Here is a 19,859-nt window from a genome sequence, read left to right as displayed (position 1 = left end):
TTAGCATGTTACAACTCTTTTTGGCTGCTAGATTTTTTTTGTATGCGTTATTTCTTTCTGTGTGATTTCTATTTCTCAAGAGCTTTTTAATGGTGTTATAGTGTTTATTGCATTCCTTTGCCATATGCTATAATGGAGCAGTCTGATTTTGTCCCTAAATCTACCCAAGAAACTAAGTATTAATGAACCTTCAGTTTGTTCATTACAGGAGAATACTGACATGGTTTCATGTGAAAAATGCTATCAAGGCTGCAGTTTCTGAGGCGCTGACTGCTCTCCCACAAACGTAAAATGTCAGTTCAGGTTTTACCTTCTACAAGTTCCATGTGACCTGAAACCAGGAATACTGTTATGTCTTCAGATGAAGTTTCCACTGGTAATGAGGAATCTTCAACTGATGTTGAACCTGATATTTCCTCTTTTTTATTTACAGCTCAACATATTCGTTCTTTTTTAAAGATTGTCTTAATTACTTTAGGGGTTAAAGATCCTAACATTTCTAAATTCAGTTTTTTAGAATGTTGTTAATCTCCCTGATGTTTTCCCTATTCCTGATGCTGTCTCTCACATGATTTCTAGGGAATGGTCTAAGCCAGATAATCCATGTACTCCTTCTTCAAGGTTTAACAAGTTATATCCATTACCTGCTTCTAATATTAATTTGTGGGAAACAGTTCCCAAGGTTGGACCCTTAAGATAGTACATTCTAGTCTTTTCATAAAAGGAGTTTTTACATGCAGGCTATATGTTCAGGCCAGCTATTTATATTGCTGATGTGGCTGTTGTTTCTACTTACTGGTTGTTTAGTCTTTCCAAGCAATATTCTGATGACTCTGTTAGTGCAAATCCTTTAGGTTAACTCAAGAATTCCAATTCTTTTATCTGTGATGCTGTATTTGATATTATGAAGATTAATGTCAAAATCATGTCTCTGTCAGTGTCAGGAAAGCCTTATGATATGGTGTCAAAATCCAGATTATTATCTCTTTACTTAAATGGAAAGAAATATTTTGCTTCTGATTTAGATTCTATAATATCTACTGTTACTGGAGGTAAAGGGGCTTTTCTTCCTCAAGACAGGAAGTCTAGAGGGAAAGCTTCTAATCATTCTTCTAATCATTTTCGTTCCTTTTGTTATGAGTTGCTTATTCTTTTTTCATTATTTTATATGTTTAACCAAACTTTTCCTCTTCTTTTACTGAACTCTTCTCTGAAACTGCAGATATATTACTTCTGTATTTTCCAGCAATTCACTCCTGACCTAATAAGTGATGTATCTTTACCAACTTACTTTTAGCCTAATAAGTATGTATCAGTACATCTTAAAGTTATGGCTTCTCCCATACATTGTTTTCTAAATATCTGAAACTCAAGGTAAAATCCAAGGCTCCTCTGTACAGTATCAACTTCTCAATCCAATTAGCCAACTAGCCTCTGGTCACATTCCAAGAAAACATATCTCCCAAATTTTAACATAGAGGACCTGTTTTTTTCCCCCTTTCCTAGTAACCACTAATCACGTGAGATTTATTGGCCAATCATTATCAGCCAATTAGCTCTCTGCTTTGTAAGTTACTGTAATAGTATATAAATGCATGTATATGAAAATATGTTAGTCTTGTGTTGCTGTTTTTTGTTCTGGGACACTGTTGCAACAGTGTAATAAAGATTACCACTCCTGAGGTGAGCCCTTGTTTGATAAATATCTGGTCTGGACCTCTTTATTACTGCACCTGAGACGAGCTCACTCACGACAGTAACTTGGCGACTCTGGTGGGATGTGCTTCAGGTCGACCTTTCCGTGCCTCCCTGGCTGGGAACCAACATCTGCGCGCACCCATCTGATTCAGGTCTATAGCTTACCTGTGGGAGGTTTTGTCTTGTGGGCCAGGGAGTCCCGGGGGGCGATAAGGGAGTACGTCCTGAGGAACAGACCACAAACAATGTACACAATCTACCCCTTGGACCAGACTGTGAGTGTCTTCTTGTCTTTTGTGTTCATGTACGTGTAATATATGTTGTGGGTCTTTTACCCTGTTTTTGTTTTATATACTGGATCACTATTAAATTCAGTGGGACATCTGTCTGGCAGTTAAACACCATTAGGGTGCCAGCCCACTATAAAATAAAGTTTCAGGTGGTAGGGATTTTACAGAGGCAGAAATAGTGATCCAAGACATATTGTGACTTGAGACTATAGTGCTAATCTCTCCCGCTAAGCAGGGACATTGAGGTAGTGTCCGTCCGGTAACTGCAGGGACTTGATTGACTATAGTGCTAATCTCTCCCGCTAGGCAGGGACGTTGAGGAAATGTCCGTCCGGTAACTGCAGGGACTTGATTAGGGATTAAAGTGAGGTGTGGATTTTGATGGGTTAAAGTGCCCCTGTTTTTGGTCTAATTTTTGTAGACTGGGCACTTTGTCATCAAAATTTACATTCACTTTAAGGAACAGGGATATAATAATGGGATCCCGGTTGTCTAAAGTAGACAAAGACTCTCCCCTTGCTAAAGTATATGCAAATTAGTAAAAACTCAGTACTGCTTGGTTAAAAAAAAAAAAGAATATACTTTATACTTTGTGCACAGAGCTCTGAGTTTCCTATACTCTCAGCCTTGATCCTGAATTAAGGTGGCCGAGATTTGGGTCCTTTGAGCTCCCTAAATTAATTGACCTCCGCAATCTTCTGGTTGATATATGCCCTGAACAGATGGACTACTATTATCTTTTTGAGAATAGTAGGGTTGCGGACGTCAAAACCCAAATGAAAATGTGTTTTCTGTATTACTAAAAGTTTCATATATGTTAACATTGCTTTAGAATAAATGCTGGGAGTGAAATATTTGAGGAATGTGAGTTGATATGAATTTTGTGTACAATCGCTGCAAAAGAAAGCTGGCCTTGATGTTTGATGCAGGCTGGAGCTGTGTGTGTGTGTGTATCAGGAATTCGTAGCTAAGAAATTTGATGACGTAATGATTTGCTTGTTATTGCTGTAACTTGGTTTTAAAGTCATATGTATGTTCTTAATTTTGTGCGCCAATAATAGCATTTTTTTTTTGTTTTAAGTGATATTTCTTTTATGTATGGGCTGATAAGAGATTTAATGTGTTTCCATCTGTTTGAGGCATATAAAATATATGCAAGTGAAGTAACTAAGGACTTTGAAAGTGCGATGGTGTGTGTAATTTTTGTCACGCTCTAGTAAATATGAGAGTTTTACTGGTATGTGATTAATGGGTTAAGTATGTTGTATTTGCAAGTATTTGTTTGTGGAAAAGATAAAAAAAAAACTTGTCTTGTTTGCCATTGGAGTTCTGCTTCTTTATACATGATAAATGGTCAGCCATTATGGGGACAGTACACTGTAAAATTGTTTTTATATTAATGTATTTTCAATGACTTGTTATACAAGCTGCATAGTATAAAATATAGGAGAAATTGCATTTGCAAGTTTATTTGTATATATATGAAGTAGCTGGTTTTATGCTTTCAAAACACAGTTGATTGCAATGGGTTGAATTTTAGATAATAAGAATATCTCATTGTGTTATATTTGTCTGTAAAATCGGAGCTCAGTGCTTAGACAGAGCAATGGAAAATTGTCATTTTATTACTTAAAGGACCAGTTCACTCATGGGAAAGGGGTTCATAAATAGCAATAACACTTGATTAACAAGAAAAGAAGATAATACATAAAATGTAGTAGTTTGTAAAATATATATTTTTTTTTACATTTTTTATCTTCTTCTTTGCAGTTCAGCTAAATGTCCCTGGAATGCCCTGATAAAAGGGCAGTGCTGCAATGCTCTATTACCCCGCCCCATGGCCAATCAAAGTGCTTTAGTAAATGATATGCTAAAGACAGTAAACCTTCAATGTGCACACACAATCAACAGCTAACAAAATTAATTTAAATATCACTCCCCACACTTTACATTTAAAGGGACACTCAGGTTTTATAAAATTTTCATGATTCAGATACAGCATGTAATTTTAAACAACTTTCCAATTTACTTCCATTAAAAATAATGTGCACATTCTTTTATATTTACATTTTTTTTTGAGTCACCAGCTCCTACTGAGCATGTGCAAGAACTCAGACTATACGTATATGCATTACTTAGAAATGTGTTAGAAAATAATCTACTACTCATTTGAAATTCAGACTAAATGCTATTGTATTGCCTTGTTATCTTGCATTTGTTGATTATGCAAATCTGCTGTGTTTACTGGTCCTGTCTCTGGGAGCATAATAATTGCATAAGACCTGGATGATTTTCTATATTTTTTACTTTAGTTTGTTTTACAATAGTTTGCTTACATAATCACCTTGTGCAGACCTTTCCTTGTATATATATATACAGTATAATATAAAATCTGTGAGACTAGCAGTGAAAAAAAAAAGAGTTACATTTGCTTTCCAGCTGATTGAGGCTTCATGCCGATGTGGATTTGACTTCTGTGTTGAATACATACAGTTCTGTGTAAAAGTCTGTTCTAATACAGGAGTTGAATTGCATGTTGCAAACGTTTTCTTTTTCTCTTCAAATAAGTTGCAAACTGAGAGATATCACTGACCTGAATGTATTCAAGCTCTAAAAAAAACTGCTCACTGCTCAACACGGAGTCAAGGGGTGGAGCAAGTGCTATGCACAGAAGGCAGGGAAACCAGAGTGTCCGCAGGAAAAAAAATATTTAAAGGGGTATAGGCAAACTGATATAAAATCTGAGATTAAAAAAAATATTTACAGAGAAAGTAAAATAGGTTTATTGTATGCTCAGCACTAGTATATTTAACTATGTTAGCAGTTTCAATTAAAAATATTCTTAATTTGGGTAAACTGTCCCTTTAACTATCCTGCACCCCTGTGAGTGTGGTTTCTTATGCTAGCTTGTTTACTTAGGCTGATTGATAGATGAAACTCCAGTATAAAACTTTTACTATAGGTGGGAATACCACAGGCTAAATTTGCTATTTCAAATGCCAAAATAGAGGAATGGAGCTTGTACAGGGACATTCTTTACACATTTATGTGCCACACGCAGTACACCTCTTACTCAATCAGACAAATACACAACATTTTTTTTAAACCAACGTCTCACTAGGTATGAGACATTGCTTCTTGTACCTTCTAATATCACTATCATCCACTGTACCTCTCTTAACCCAGCAACTTTGTTACCTCTGCCTGATAATTGTACCCCACACTATGACTGTTTATCTGTATCTCTCTTTTCCTCGAAACCAAGGGATGACCTTTCTAATGTGCCTCTACCTAGCCTGGATTGGACACTGTTCTGTGATGGAAGTTTGAGGATGGTGAATGTTTCTGCTGTAGTCATGACTGATTCTGTTATAGAGGCCCGTGCCCCTCCCATCTCACTACAGTGCCCAAGCAGCTGAGCTACATGCACTCACACTTGCTTGTCAGCTCTCAAAGGACAGGTCAGTAAACATTTACACTGATAGTAAATATGCTTTAGGGATTGTACACGCCACTCGTCAATTATGGAAATTAAGGGGTTTTCTAACTTCTGCTGGTACCCAAATTGCCAATGCACCACAAGTTTCTGCGCTCCTTGACTCAATCCATTTACCCACTTCCATCTCTGTCATGCATTGCAAAGCACACACCCACTCACAGGAACCCATTTCACTTGGTAATAGTTATGCTAATCAAATTGCTTAGCATGCAGCTTCTCTGCCCTTTATCCTTCTCTCACCTGCACTCACAAACCTCACCCTCTTGACACTACATTGTCTTCTCTTTACACTTCTCTTCCTGAACAAACTGTTCACCTCTGGACTATTCTTGGTTTTACCTGTGACTCTTTTGGTATCTGGTCCACTCCAGATGGATGCCCTGCTCTACCTCAACCACACCTCTCTGTTATGCTATCCTTTCTGCATAACGAAACACACTGAGGTACTACACAACTTGCTGAAACCCTTAACAGACAGTGGTTTGCCCCCCCCATCAAGCTGCAAAATGAGTTGTATTGAATTGTGAGACGTGCTCAATTCAATCCAAGGGGGGAACCTAAAGGCCCACCATTTTCAACCTTTTGAACGTTTACTAATTGACTTTTCTGACATACCTCCCTGTAGGGGTTTCAAACATTTACTTGTGATAGTGGACCAACTTACTGGATGGGTCGAGCCCTTTCCTACAAGAACTGTGAAAGTCCAAGAAGTTGCCAAGTGAATGCTAAAAGAACTCATACCCAGGTTTGGCCTCCCAGAGTAATTGAATCTAACAGAGGAACACATTTCACAAGTAATATTATTCAGCAACTGACATTAGCCTTAGGCTTTACTTGGCATCTCCATACCCCTTGGCATCCAGAAAGATCAGGCCAAGTGGAAAGAAAGAACCAGACCCTAAAACAGACTATTGCTAAAATTTGTTCTCAAGCAAGCCTTAAATGGGTAGATGCTTTGCCCCTAGCACTGTTTGGAACTCGCACAAACCATAGGGGGACCCTCAAGCTCTCACCATATGAACTGTTGTTTGGTAGGCCACCTCCTTTGTATAGTGCCAACACCTTACACCTGCCTGACCTTGCAGTAGGTGATGTATAACTAACTGCCTATCTTTTGCAACTGCAAAAGCAATTACATTCTCTCCATAGACATGTCTCTCTCTCTCAGTCTTTGCCATTGGACGTGACTGCAAATCCCTTTTAGTCAAGACCTCTCAAAAGAAGCCACTGCAGCCTCTCTGGAAAGGTCACTTCCTGGTTTTGCTGGCTACTCCAACAGCTATCAAAGTTGCTGAGGTCGACTCTTGGATCCCCTACTCCAGGTGTAAAAGATACAGCCCAGAAAAAGAAGCAGCCTGCAATGTAACAAAGAAAGAAGAAGCTGGGGCAACCAAGGCCTCTGAAGAAGGGGTAACCAAGACCCCTGACGACGAGTGATTAATTCAGACCCTTCCTGGTTTGAAACTCAGACTAACCAGAAATAGTAAAATCCCACTATCTGAATGAGTGAAACTGAAAGATTTGTCTTCCTTACTCTTATTTTCATTGTCTCACTCCTCTGTTATCTTGAGTAACATTCCTCAATATGTCTCCTTTGTTTTGTGTCACACTTTTGACCATGCTCTCTTACTCTATTTCCCAATATGTGTCTCCTGGTCAGTGTGTTTCTTCTAACCCTTTTACTAAATACTCCTGTTCTGGTAACCTTGTATCTGTGGCAGTTTTCCCTCCGACTACTAGCTGCCCAACAAGTAATTATACTCAAAGTTCACAATAAAGTCCTAAGGGTTTTGTTATCCAGTCTATTTGCATAGCCCCACTACTGAATGTGGTTTGAAAATTATGGAGTGGGTAGCTGAGAAACGAAAGTTACCCCTCCTTGCTTGGTGTTCCCATATAACTACCTTTGCCACAACCCCTTCTTACCCCCATTAGTCTATTCCCCGTAATGATAATTTACCTAATGCCCAATTGTCCACAGAGAACTATTCTTTAGGTGAATGGGGACTAAACTCACACGTTGTCCTACTCCAAACTATAGCCAATCACACCGAGGGCAATTGTTATATTTGTGCTCGCATTCCCACTCATCATAAGGGGGGTATTCCTCTTATGGGTATTAATGTTGATTTGTTTACCTTTGATTTGTCTACTTTTATTCCTCCAGGTACACCATTGTTCAACCTATCAGGTAATTTTATCTCTTTGGGAGGCACCTCATATGGTATTATCTGCAGGGAAATTGGCCAAGGTACGGTGCGGTTGGGTGCCTCCCTATGTGAGTATGTAATCTCCAGTAATGGCACTCATTTCCGGCTGGTAAATTCCTCTGGTATGATCCTAACTTAGAATTATAATCTCACTGCATTTTTTTTTGTTTCCTCCAGGGCCCCAATTGTACTTTTGTTTCCCCATCCCTTGTACAATCTTTCCTCAGCAGACCACCCCCTTGGTTGTATTGGATATGTGGACAGACAGCGGTGTCAGTCCTCCCTGGTAACTATACAGCCATCTGCTTCCTGGGTGTGGTAACCCCAGCCGTCCGTGTTGTTCCCACGCTGCCCTTGGGCCCAATTCGCAATAAACGTGAATCTGGAAGCTCGCTGCCCCCCTTGTCCAACAGTATGCTGGAGATTCAACTGGTCGAGCTATCCTCCCGGCCGTTGGTGTCTACCTGAATCATCAGGACATCATCATGTTATCTGTGATACTACAGACCTTCATGAATGAGAGTGCAGGAGTTGTTCAGAGTGTGGCCCAAGAGTTGAAGCAGCTTAGACAACTAGCATTGCAGAATAGGATGGCCCTTTGATTACTTCCTGGCTTCCAAAGGAGGGGAGGGGGGGGTGTAGTCTTGTGAGCAAAGAATGTTGTACCTATGTTACTGATCAATCACTTAATTTGAGTCACCATCTCACAGTTATTAGGTCCCTATCCCAGGATGTCCAAGATGTGATTGATGACAAATTTGGCTTTGGAGGTATTTTTAACCATCTCTTTGATTGGCTACCTAATTTGGGATGGTTACACTCCCTTTTTCTGTATGGCATTGTTATTATAGTATGCCTTATCCTGATGTGTTGCGGTATACAACGTGTACCTGGTCTAATCTCTACATGCAAGAATGTTTTCACTGTGTCTCATTCATCTCCCAAATACTTGTTTCCCTCTATCCGTTTTGAATCTCCCCACCATGTTGAGATCTCTCTTGACCCTGATTTCTTCTGAGTTCACCTACTTCTCTCCTACTCTATGTCTCTTTTGACCTCTTGATCTTACAACATTATTGCCTACCCACCAGCTGTGCCCTAAAATTCCCTGTCTTATCCCTATGCAGGATGCACTACGTCCCTAGGATCGTCTAGAACTTTCCTACATTGGGAAACTGGCCATGGAGAGACCATGGACCATCATCTACCTTGATGGCCACCCCGGTCGTCAAGTGAAGTAACTAAGGACTTTGAAAGTGCGATGGTGTGTGTAATTTTTGTCACGCTCTAGTAAATATGAGAGTTTTACTGGTATGTGATTAATGGGTTAAGTATGTTGTATTTGCAAGTATTTGTTTGTAGAAAAGATAAAAAAAAAAATTTGTCTTCTTTGCCATTGGAGTTCTGCTTCTTTAAACATGATAAATGGTCAGCCATTATGGGGACAGTACACTGTAAAATTGTTTTTATATTAATGTATTTTCAATGACTTGTTATACAAGCTGCATAGTATAAAATATAGGAGAAATTGCATTTGCAAGTTTATTTGTATATATATGAAGTAGCTGGTTTTATGCTTTCAAAACACAGTTGATTGCAATGGGTTGAATTTTAGATAATAAGAATATCTCATTGTGTTATATTTGTCTGTAAAATCGGAGCTCAGTGCTTAGACAGAGCAATGGAAAATTGTCATTTTATTACTTAAAGGACCAGTTCACTCATGGGAAAGGGGTTCATAAATAGCAATAACACTTGATTAACAAGAAAAGAAGATAATACATAAAATGTAGTAGTTTGTAAAATATATTATTTTTTTTACATTTTTTATCTTCTTCTTTGCAGTTCAGCTAAATGTCCCTGGAATGCCCTGATAAAAGGGCAGTGCTGCAATGCTCTATTACCCCGCCCCATGGCCAATCAAAGTGCTTTAGTAAATGATATGCTAAAGACAGTAAACCTTCAATGTGCACACACAATCAACAGCTAACAAAATTAATTTAAATATCACTCCCCACACTTTACATTTAAAGGGACACTCAGGTTTTATAAAATTTTCATGATTCAGATACAGCATGTAATTTTAAACAACTTTCCAATTTACTTCCATTAAAAATAATGTGCACATTCTTTTATATTTACATTTTTTTTTTGAGTCACCAGCTCCTACTGAGCATGTGCAAGAACTCAGACTATACGTATATGCATTACTAAGAAATGTGTTAGAAAATAATCTACTACTCATTTGAAATTCAGACTAAATGCTATTGTATTGTCTTGTTATCTTGCATTTGTTGATTATGCAAATCTGCTGTGTTTACTGGTCCTGTCTCTGGGAGCATAATAATTGCATAAGACCTGGATGATTTTCTATATTTTTTACTTTAGTTTGTTTTACAATAGTTTGCTTACATAATCACCTTGTGCAGACCTTTCCTTGTATATATATATACAGTATAATATAAAATCTGTGAGACTAGCAGTGAAAAAAAAAAGAGTTACATTTGCTTTCCAGCTGATTGAGGCTTCATGCAGATGTGGATTTGACTTCTGTGTTGAATACATATAGTTCTGTGTAAAAGTCTGTTCTAATACAGGAGTGGAATTGCATGTTGCAAACGTTTTCTTTTTCTCTTCAAATAAGTTGCAAACTGAGAGATATCACTGACCTGAATGTATTCAAGCTCTAAAAAAAACTGCTCACTGCTCAACACGGAGTCAGGGGGTGGAGCAAGTGCTATGCACAGAAGGCAGGGAAACCAGAGTGGCCGCAGGAAAAAAAATATTTAAAGGGGTATAGGCAAACTGATATAAAATCTGAGATTAAAAAAAAATATTTACAGAGAAAGTAAAATAGGTTTATTGTATGCTCAGCACTAGTATATTTAACTATGTTAGCAGTTTCAATTAAAAATATTCTTAATTTGGGTAAACTGTCCCTTTAACTATCCTGCACCCCTGTGAGTGTGGTTTCTTATGCTAGCTTGTTTACTTAGGCTGATTGATAGATGAAACTCCAGTATAAAACTTTTACTATAGGTGGGAATACCACAGGCTAAATTTGCTATTTCAAATGCCAAAATAGAGGAATGGAGCTTGTACAGGGACATTCTTTACACATTTATGTGCCACACGCAGTACACCTCTTACTCAATCAGACAAATACACAACATTTTTTTTAAACCAACGTCTCACTAGGTATGAGACATTGCTTCTTGTACCTTCTAATATCACTATCATCCACTGTACCTCTCTTAACCCAGCAACTTTGTTACCTCTGCCTGATAATTGTACCCCACACTATGACTGTTTATCTGTATCTCTCTTTTCCTCGAAACCAAGGGATGACCTTTCTAATGTGCCTCTACCTAGCCTGGATTGGACACTGTTCTGTGATGGAAGTTTGAGGATGGTGAATGTTTCTGCTGTAGTCATGACAGATTCTGTTATAGAGGCCGAGCCCCTCCCATCTCACTACAGTGCCCAAGCAGCTGAGCTACATGCACTCACACTTGCTTGTCAGCTCTCAAAGGACAGGTCAGTAAACATTTACACTGATAGTAAATATGCTTTAGGGATTGTACACGCCACTCGTCAATTATGGAAATTAAGGGGTTTTCTAACTTCTGCTGGTACCCAAATTGCCAATGCACCACAAGTTTCTGCGCTCCTTGACTCAATCCATTTACCCACTTCCATCTCTGTCATGCATTGCAAAGCACACACCCACTCACAGGAACCCATTTCACTTGGTAATAGTTATGCTAATCAAATTGCTTAGCATGCAGCTTCTCTGCCCTTTATCCTTCTCTCACCCGCACTCACAAACCTCACCCTCTTGACACTACATTGTCTTCTCTTTACACTTCTCTTCCTGAACAAACTGTTCACCTCTGGACTATTCTTGGTTTTACCTGTGACTCTTTTGGTATCTGGTCCACTCCAGATGGATGCCCTGCTCTACCTCAACCACACCTCTCTGTTATGCTATCCTTTCTGCATAACGAAACACACTGAGGTACTACACAACTTGCTGAAACCCTTAACAGACAGTGGTTTGCCCCCCCATCAAGCTGCAAAATGAGTTGTATTGAATTGTGAGACGTGCTCAATTCAATCCAAGGGGGGAACCTAAAGGCCCACCATTTTCAACCTTTTGAACGTTTACTAATTGACTTTTCTGACATACCTCCCTGTAGGGGTTTCAAACATTTACTTGTGATAGTGGACCAACTTACTGGATGGGTCGAGCCCTTTCCTACAAGAACTGTGAAAGTCCAAGAAGTTGCCAAGTGAATGCTAAAAGAACTCATACCCAGGTTTGGCCTCCCAGAGTAATTGAATCTAACAGAGGAACACATTTCACAAGTAATATTATTCAGCAACTGACATTAGCCTTAGGCTTTACTTGGCATCTCCATACCCCTTGGCATCCAGAAAGATCAGGCCAAGTGGAAAGAAAGAACCAGACCCTAAAACAGACTATTGCTAAAATTTGTTCTCAAGCAAGCCTTAAATGGGTAGATGCTTTGCCCCTAGCACTGTTTGGAACTCGCACAAACCATAGGGGGACCCTCAAGCTCTCACCATATGAATGTTGTTTGGTAGGCCACCTCCTTTGTATAGTGCCAACACCTTACACCTGCCTGACCTTGCAGTAGGTGATGTATAACTAACGGCCTATCTTTTGCAACTGCAAAAGCAATTACATTCTCTCCATAGACATGTCTCTCTCTCTCAGTCTTTGCCATTGGACGTGACTGCAAATCCCTTTTAGTCAAGACCTCTCAAAAGAAGCCACTGCAGCCTCTCTGGAAAGGTCACTTCCTGGTTTTGCTGGCTACTCCAACAGCTATCAAAGTTGCTGAGGTCGACTCTTGGATCCCCTACTCCAGGTGTAAAAGATACAGCCCAGAAAAAGAAGCAGCCTGCAATGTAACAAAGAAAGAAGAAGCTGGGGCAACCAAGGCCTCTGAAGAAGGGGTAACCAAGACCCCTGACGACGAGTGATTAATTCAGACCCTTCCCGGTTTGAAACTCAGACTAACCAGAAATAGTAAAATCCCACTATCTGAATGAGTGAAACTGAAAGATTTGTCTTCCTTACTCTTATTTTCATTGTCTCACTCCTCTGTTATCTTGAGTAACATTCCTCAATATGTCTCCTTTGTTTTGTGTCACACTTTTGACCATGCTCTCTTACTCTATTTCCCAATATGTGTCTCCTGGTCAGTGTGTTTCTTCTAACCCTTTTACTAAATACTCCTGTTCTGGTAACCTTGTATCTGTGGCAGTTTTCCCTCCGACTACTAGCTGCCCAACAAGTAATTATACTCAAAGTTCACAATAAAGTCCTAAGGGTTTTGTTATCCAGTCTATTTGCATAGCCCCACTACTGAATGTGGTTTGAAAATTATGGAGTGGGTAGCTGAGAAACGAAAGTTACCCCTCCTTGCTTGGTGTTCCCATATAACTACCTTTGCCACAACCCCTTCTTACCCCCATTAGTCTATTCCCCGTAATGATAATTTACCTAATGCCCAATTGTCCACAGAGAACTATTCTTTAGGTGAATGGGGACTAAACTCACACGTTGTCCTACTCCAAACTATAGCCAATCACACCGAGGGCAATTGTTATATTTGTGCTCGCATTCCCACTCATCATAAGGGGGGGTATTCCTCTTATGGGTATTAATGTTGATTTGTTTACCTTTGATTTGTCTACTTTTATTCCTCCAGGTACACCATTGTTCAACCTATCAGGTAATTTTATCTCTTTGGGAGGCACCTCATATGGTATTATCTGCAGGGAAATTGGCCAAGGTACGGTGCGGTTGGGTGCCTCCCTATGTGAGTATGTAATCTCCAGTAATGGCACTCATTTCCGGCTGGTAAATTCCTCTGGTATGATCCTAACTGTGAATTATAATCTCACTGCATTTTTTTTTGTTTCCTCCAGGGCCCCAATTGTACTTTTGTTTCCCCATCCCTTGTACAATCTTTCCTCAGCAGACCACCCCCTTGGTTGTATTGGATATGTGGACAGACAGCGGTGTCAGTCCTCCCTGGTAACTATACAGCCATCTGCTTCCTGGGTGTGGTAACCCCAGCCGTCCGTTTTGTTCCCACGCTGCCCTTGGGCCCAATTCGCAATAAACGTGAATCTGGAAGCTCGCTGCCCCCCTTGTCCAACAGTATGCTGGAGATTCAACTGGTCGAGCTATCCTCCCGGCCGTTGGTGTCTACCTGAATCATCAGGACATCATCATGTTATCTGTGATACTACAGACCTTCATGAATGAGAGTGCAGGAGTTGTTCAGAGTGTGGCCCAAGAGTTGAAGCAGCTTAGACAACTAGCATTGCAGAATAGGATGGCCCTTTGATTACTTCCTGGCTTCCAAAGGAGGGGAGGGGGGGGGTGTAGTCTTGTGAGCAAAGAATGTTGTACCTATGTTACTGACCAATCACTTAATTTGAGTCACCATCTCACAGTTATTAGGTCCCTATCCCAGGATGTCCAAGATGTGATTGATGACAAATTTGGCTTTGGAGGTATTTTTAACCATCTCTTTGATTGGCTACCTAATTTGGGATGGTTACACTCCCTTTTTCTGTATGGCATTGTTATTATAGTATGCCTTATCCTGATGTGTTGCGGTATACAACGTGTACCTGGTCTAATCTCTACATGCAAGAATGTTTTCACTGTGTCTCATTCATCTTCCAAATACTTGTTTCCCTCTATCCATTTTGAATCTCCCCACCATGTTGAGATCTCTCTTGACCCTGATTTCTTCTGAGTTCACCTACTTCTCTCCTACTCTATGTCTCTTTTGACCTCTTGATCTTACAACATTATTGCCTACCCACCAGCTGTGCCCTAAAATTCCCTGTCTTATCCCTATGCAGGATGCACTACATCCCTAGGATCGTCTAGAACTTTCCTACATTGGGAAACTGGCCACGGAGAGACCATGGACCATCATCTACCTTGATGGCCACCCCGGTCGTAGCCTGTATACCCATAACCCACTCCTTTTTCCCTCCCTGGTGGTTTCTATTTCTTCATTGTCTTTCTGTATTGTTTTATTTTGTCTTCATATTGCATTGCCTTATACTTATACTCTCTCTGTTTCCTTCACAGGTGCAGAATTCCTTCACCTCCCAAACATGCCATGATTCTGCCTGACAACCCACTATTCGCCATCAACTCTGCAAGAATGATGGGGATTGTTAATTGTTGTTAATAAATCTGGGAGGGGATGTTTCTGCACTATGTCATGCCACACACATATGTCATGCCACACACACATATACAGCATAGGAATGTTTAGGTAGTTGTCTACTCCACCCGATGGCGACTAGCGTCCGGTAATAGCGGAATTGCCTACTACCTAATAACTTCACTCCTACCTTGTTTTTGCTTACCCTCTTGTAGTCCTGTGAACCATCTTGGGCGCGAGCACCCATATACTAATAGCATTGTGATTGTCAAACCGCCATGAGTCACATTGAGTTTTTGTGATTGTAGCACTTTGACGTTTGCGATCAAAGGGGGGAATGTTATGAGCTGCTTATTCTTTTTTCATTATTTTATATGTTTAACCAAACTTTTCCTTTTCTTTTACTGAACTCTTCTCTGAAACTGCAGATATATTACTTCTGTATTTTCCAGCAATTCACTCCTGACCTAATAAGTGATGTATCTTTAACAACATACTTTTAGCCTAATAAGTATGTATCAGTACATCTTAAAGTTATGGCTTCTCCCATATATTGTTTTCTAAATATCTGAAACTCAAGGTAAAATCCAAGGCTCCTCTGTACAGTATCAACTTCTCAATCCAATTAGCCAACTAGCCTCTGGTCACATTCCAAGAAAACATATCTCCCAAATTTTAACATAGAGGACCTGTTTTTTTTTTCCCTTTCCTAGTAACCACTAATCACGTGAGATTTATTGGCCAATCATTATCAGCCAATTAGCTCTCTGCTTTGTAAGTTACTGTAATAGTATATAAATGCATGTATATGAAAATGTGTTAGTCTTGCGTTGCTGTTTTTTGTTCTGGGACACTGTTGCAACAGTGTAATAAAGATTACCTCTCCTGAGGTGAGCCCTTGTTTGATAAATATCTGGTCTGGACCTCTTTATTACTGCACCTGAGACGAGCTCACTCACGACACTTTCATCAGAATAGGAAACAAAATGTTGACTCCTCTGCTCAAAAGCAAATCCCCTCTGGTTCAGTCTGGAGACCTAGTGCTAACTGGAACAAGTCAAAGCAAGGTAAAAAATCTAACCCCTACTACCAAATCTGCATGAAAGTGTGGCCCCCGATCTAGAGGTTCTGGTAGGGGGCAGATTAAGCCTCTTTCAGGGAGCTTGGTTTCAGTCTGTTTCTTCAGAACAAGGCCTCCCAGAGAAAGTTTTTTTCTGTTCAATGATCCAAGGAATCCTGTAAAAGCTCAAGCTTTTTTCAAGTCTGTCTCAGATCCGGAAGCTAAGGGAATAAATGTTCCATTTCCTTCACAGGATCAGAGGGATGGGATTTTATTGACATTTATTTATTGTTCCAAAGAAGAAAGGTACTTTCAGACCAGTTCTGGATCTGAAAGCTCTAAATAAGTTTGTAAGTATTCCAAAATATTTCAAAATGCAAACTATTTGAACTATTCTGCCTTTTATTCAGCAAGGTTAGTTTATGTCCACAATAAATTTCAAGGATGCTTACCTACATGTTCCTATTCACAAAGAACATTTCCAGTTTCTGAGGTTTGCCTTTCTGGACAGGCATTTTCAGTTTGTTGCTCTACCATTTGTTATGGCTACAGCTCCAAGAATATTCACAAAGGTTCTGGGTGCCCTTTTGTCTGTGATCAGGTCTTAGGGTATTGCAGTGTATCCATACCTGGATGACATCTAGGTACAAGCTCTGTCTTTTCCTTCAGCAGAATCTCACACCAGCCAAATCTTGTTTTTTTCAACACCATGGTTGGAGGATTCATTTTCAAAAAGGTACTTCATGAGTCTCCATGAGTCTTTCTATAACAGAGCAGAGAAGGTTAAAATTGGTGTCAGCTTGTCTGAACCTTTAGTCTCTCTCATTTCTTTTGGTTGCTATTCGTACGGAAGCTCTAGGTCTCATTACTGCAGCTTCAGATGCAATTCCATTTTAACGTTTTCCCATGAGGCCTCTTCATCTTTGTATACTGCGTCAATTATGCAGAGATTATACTCAGCTGTCTCAAAGGATATTTTTGTATCCCAGTACAAGTCAGTCTCTAACTTGGTGGCTGGATCATCAGTTTATTATTCAGGGGGCTCCTTTTGCTTTTCCTACCTGGACTGTGATCAATACAGATGCAAGTTCCTCAGATTGGGGAGCTGTTTGGGGTCTCTGACAGCACAGGGAGTTTAAGATCCTCGGAAGGCGAGGTTACCATTTAATGTTCTAGAAGAACTCTGTGCAATTTTCAGGACTCTTCAAGCATGGCCTCTGTTGAAATGAGAGTCACATCTCCATTTCCAGACAGACAATGTCACAGCAGTAGCTTATGTCAACCATCGGGGGGGGGGGGGGGCTCACAGTTCCCTAGCAATGATGGAGGTGCTTCTAATTCTCTCATGGGCAGAAACCAATTCCTATTTAGTTTCTGAGATTCATATTCCAAAGGTGAGCAACTGGGAGGCAGACTTTTTCAGTCGTCAATTTCTACAGGAGTGGTCTCTTCATCAGGATGTGTTCAATCAGATTGTGGATCTTTGGGGTCTCCCAGGTACTTTACGAGGTCCAGGGATCCTCAGACAGAGTTATTGAATGCTCTAGTAGTTTCTTGGTCTTTTCAGCTTGCTTATCTGTTTCCTCCTTTGGTACTTCTTCCCAGAGATATTTCCAAGATAAGCCTAGAGAAGTCATCATTAATCCTAATTCCCCCAGCATGGTCTCGCAGGATTTGGTATGCAGATCTGGTTCAGAAGTCCAGTTATCCTCCTTGGCCTCTTCCTCTGTTTCAATGTCCATTTTTTCATCAAGATCTCAAGTCTCTTGAGGAAGCACTTCTTTACAGAAAGAGTGATTGATTTATGGAATAAACTTCCTCAAGAGGTAGTAGCAACAAACACTGTGGGGGACTTTAAAAATGCATGGGACAAGCATAGGGCTATCCTACGAACTAGATAAGTTTATACTGTTAGGTAAGGTGGGGCAGACTTGCTGGGCCTATGGCTCTTATCTGCCGTCAATATCTATGTTTCTATGTTTCTAAGTCCCTAGACATAGGTGTTTCTCTGATTCTCTGATTGAAACCTTGATTCAGGCTCATAAGCCTGTAACTAGGAGAATCTATCACAAGGTCTGGAATGTCATTTTTTCTTGGTGTATAGATCTTAGTTTTTCCTGGCATTCTTTCACAATTGCCAGGATGTTACAGTTCTTGCAGGATGGTCTGGATAAGGGACTATCTGCCAATTCTATGAAGGGGCAGATTTTTGTTGATTCAGTTTTGTTCCATAGGAAGATTTCTAATATTCTGATATTCATAGTTTTGTTCAGGCTCTGGCCAGTATTAAACCTGTAATCAAGTCAATTTCTCCTCCATGGAATCTTAACTTTGTGTTGGGTTTTTCAGGCTTCTCCGTTTCAGCCTATGCACAAGATGGATATTAAACTACTTTCTTGGAAAGTGTTATTTCTTTTTGCTATTTCTTCTACTAGAAGAGTTTCTGAATTGTCTGCTATTTCTTGTGATCCTTTTTATCTGATTTTTTCATCAGGATAAGGCAGTACAGACTACATTTTATATTTAGTAAAATATGAAACCTGGTGATCCAACAAAGAGAGAAGAAGAGAGGAAAATAATAATAATAATTATTATATATATATATATATATATATATATATATATATATATATATATATATATATTGATAGATAGGTGGTAAAGGGGTGTACATGCATAGTAGCAGAGGAAGACTTGCAGTCCAAGGTCAAATTAAGGATTGTGGTCCATCCATAGTTCCGTCATAATTATATGGACTTCTACATGACCTAATAGTAGGTAGTGATATTTTTCTAGTAACAGTAGGTCTGTCACTTGGGCGTGCCATTCTTCAAGTGTAGGGGTAATTGGAGATTTCTTCTTTTTAGGAATAAGTTTTTTGGCACTATTAAGCATTATAATCAACAGCTAAAGTTTAGTTTTATCTTTAATTTTTGGAAGGGATCAAAAAAAAGAGAATGTCAGGAATGTTTGGGATTAGAACACACAGTTTGTCCGAGTTCACTCCAATTACCTCAGTCCAATAATTTCATAGCTTCAGACAAGGCCACCAGATTTTCAATAATGTTCCCTCTTTTCCACATCCTCTCCAACAGCGATCACTCAAATAGCAAAGTGATCTATAGAGCCTCTGTGGGGTGAGGTACAACCGACATTGGAATTTTTTTAACATCTCTCTGGTTCCACAAGTGAGTCCACCTCTCTATGCCAGGATGTTATGTATGTTGGTAAGAGGGTATCATTTGAAATTAAAAGTATGTTATAGATTAAAGTAATAGTGGCCTAGATTTAGAGTTTTGTCACTAAAGACCCGCGGTGCTAGCGCTGCTTTTTTTTCCAGCGCACCCTTAACCCCTTAATGACCGAGGACGTGCAGGGTACGTCCTCAAAAAAAAGGCAGTTAACGCCTGAGGACGTACCCTGCACGTCCTCGGTGTGGAAAGCAGCTGGAAGCGATCCTGCTCGCTTCCAGCTGCTTTCCGGTTATTGCAGTGATGCCTCGATATGGAGGCATCCTGCAATAACTTTACATGGCCATCCAATGCAGAGAGAGCCACTCTGTGGCCCTCTCTGCACCGGACATCGATGGCCGGTATCGTTGGTGGGTGGGAGCCGACTTGGGAGGCGGGTGGGCGGCTATCGGTGTATCCTCTGACATCAAGGGGGGGCGGGATCGGAGGCGGGACCGTTAGGGGGCACGCGCGGGGGCGCGCACGTGCATGGAGGTTGGCGGGTGGGCGCGTGCACGGGGCGGGAGCGGGTGGGAACCGCTACACTACGGAAAATATTGCTAGGAAAAAATGCCCAAATCTTGTTTGTGCAAAAGCACAAAAAGAGATCGTGGAGGGGTGGGGGGTTGGTTTTGTGTGGGGGGGA

Source organism: Bombina bombina, chromosome 5, assembly GCF_027579735.1.
Source record: "Bombina bombina isolate aBomBom1 chromosome 5, aBomBom1.pri, whole genome shotgun sequence".
Lineage (NCBI taxonomy): Eukaryota > Metazoa > Chordata > Amphibia > Anura > Bombinatoridae > Bombina > Bombina bombina.
The sequence above is the reverse complement of the archived record's forward strand: the minus strand, read 5'-3'. Positions refer to the sequence as shown.